The sequence below is a fragment of the Merops nubicus genome, unplaced genomic scaffold (assembly GCF_000691845.1).
Source record: "Merops nubicus isolate BGI_N331 unplaced genomic scaffold, ASM69184v1 scaffold11968, whole genome shotgun sequence".
NCBI lineage: Eukaryota > Metazoa > Chordata > Aves > Coraciiformes > Meropidae > Merops > Merops nubicus.
Genome location: NW_008627790.1, coordinates 68,428 through 71,283, shown reverse-complemented (window position 1 = coordinate 71,283; position 2,856 = coordinate 68,428).

The window sequence follows — 2,856 nt, the reverse complement described above, 5'->3', positions numbered from 1 at the left end:
CCCTTCGCTTCAGACTAGAGCAGAGTACAGAAACAGGACAGATGTTTGAAACCTAGGTGATGAGGTCACATCTCCTCCTGAGCTCCATTACAGGGTGTACTGTGTGCATTGAAAACTGATCTGAACGAGGCATCAGGGTCGTGCTCCTCCCGAGGACATTAAAGCCACTCTCGCTGATGTCTTTCTCCTACACATCTCTATTCCAACCTTTCAGCCCAACAGCACCTGGCTGCTACTTCACACCACTGAAATCTTGCTCCATTTTCTCCACCACTACAGCAATTTTCCAAGAATATCTTTCCTGATCCCAGATCCATACGCTCTCATACAATCATTACACATGTGAGGATGCTTTTCTTGGTGAGCTACCTCCATAGCCTTCCATCTGAACTCTTCTACACCTCAGAGCTCCCATAAAGGGCAGAGTAAAAGTTCAGAAAAATCACTGCTCCGTACAAATACCTCGTTAAGCAGCAGGAAAATGTGTTATTAATGTGATCCCCACTCTCTCTATGTATATATAACTTAGCAGTTATAGATGGGTCTCAGCGCACCACTGATTACACACTTGCCTGGAAGAGACTGTGGCTACAATTATGTAAGAGGCCAAGTTTCTTTTTGAAAAATGTAATGTAGCAGAAGCAATTCTGCATGGTTATTTCAAAAGCAGATAGTGAGAGGACTGATACTACCAACAGCAATTTACGCCAGCCAGCTTTTTTTCTGCTAAACCCATCCCACATGCTGTTTGTTCTGGATTCTCCTGCTGCTTCCAACTTACCTAGAGGTACTCCTACTAAGTGAACTAAATGCTGCTACTCTTATTAACTTCCCATTCACTGACCAGAACAAATTGTCAGCTCTCCAGGAATACATATGATCATATTTTAGATTTTAAAGTGCATTAACTTTTTAATTTAAAAACTAAGGCTATTAGTTGAAGACCATTTGCCTGGTGTCTTTTTAATTAATTTCTAAATTGGAGAAACACTGGCTGTGAGGATGTGCAAAATGGAATGTCTAAAGTGCAGAACCAAGGAATGTCAAACCACTGAAATTGTCCTTTTTGCTTCTTTATACCCCATGTGTGTTTTTAAACACTGTGGCACTAAGTTGGCTTGTGCAGGACAGACACTGAAGGCTCCTGGGACACAGAACACTGATGCTCAAAGGAAAAAAAAAAGGATGAAGTTAGGGAGAAAGGAAGGCAGGTAATCAGAGGAAAGAGAGAGACAAATTAGAAAACTTCTGGTAATTCCCAAGTATAATATTCTAAGTGAAAAAAATTCCCACTGGTCCAAGGCTTCAAGTGTTAGTTAATACAAACTCTAATTATTTTTGCAGTTTGGTATTTTTATTAAACGTGCACTGAAATCTGAAACTTTCAGCTAATAGAACACATGTGTAGGTAGACTGCATTCTTTTTGGCATGATTTCATCAGTTCCACGAACAATGATGCCAGAAAAGCAAAATCTAAATTCAGTGCAACTACCAGGACAGACAGTTCAAGAGGGGGGAAAAAAAAACCCAGTTAACATCAACAACCAGCAGCATTCTGCAGTGAAGCTGGGGTTTACTACTAGCACTACAAAGCTTAAAACTGATTTATCAGCTTGGAAAAGTTGCTGATAAAATCTCACAGTAGATTTATACCATTTTATGCTTTAGTTCATATAAAGTTTAGAAGTTTATGCTTTGCAGTCCTGTTTTTTTGTAAGCCTTTGACTTGCGATTTCAGAGTGCCAGCCTGTGCTAAACCTCACCTGAGCAGAGAGAAGCCCTAACAGCTGTTCAATGTACAACAACACGTGGAAAACAGCAGCATGAGATGAATTTTCAAAGGGAATATTTAGTAGCCAAGCTAAGATCTAATACCACTAGTCATGAGTCAGCTAAAAATAGTCAGTAGCCAAAATGTCAGATTATAGGTTTTCCTTTTTATCAGTATTCTTGGGTGTGCCTTGGCAGTGTGCATTAGAGTTCAAAACACAGAAGAAAAAGTCACTCTCCTGAACTGTAACAGCCAGGTGGGGAAAGGACAGAGGTCTCCTTGATCACGGGTCATGTCCAGATGGCTGCAAGCTACTGGGTTGTTATGACTTACATCACCACTGAACCCTATCATATGACAGGGGTTTGTGCTCTTATCCCACTGCGAGTGCCAAGGAAAATGTATCCGCTTCAACTTCCATTCTTAAACCACAAACACAGTTTACTTTAACTCGCTTTCCTTTGCAATTTTTATGAGCTAACAGCTCAAAAGCTGGTCACTTAGCACAGATCAGCTGATGAGCAGAAGCCAGTTGAGCCAGGGAGCTCCCCTCTACACCCTCCTGTAACACGCATGGAGCTGTTGCAAGGAATCATGTGAGTCCTACTCATCCCCTTCAAAACAGGCCCACATGGCTTAAACTGCTGATGAAGGTTTCAAAGATAAAAATCCCCTAAATATTTGCTTGCTCCTATTTTTTGGTCCACTGGAAAGCAGTTAAGCAAGAAATACTTCTGGAGGAGCTTGAGGGTTCCTGTGAACGGGCAGAGATGTAGGTGTGACAACGCCTGGCTGCAGGTGTTCAGGAGCCAGCAGTTACTCTGTGCATCCAAATGCAAGAAGGAAACAAACCCCAGCACTTAACTGCTTGTTTTCAAGGGAAATTTAACAGCAGAACCCAAATTGGTGAGTTAATAAAACCAAAAACTGGATGCTAAACTGATTTCCTACATTCAGATATCAGCAAGACTCCACTTACGGGCACCTAGGTTTTTGAAGTGTTTTACTGCTCTGGAGTTTACAGCTTTTTTTACTCCATGTCTGGGTATAAGACACAGCTCAACACTGCTGTGGAATGAAGAGA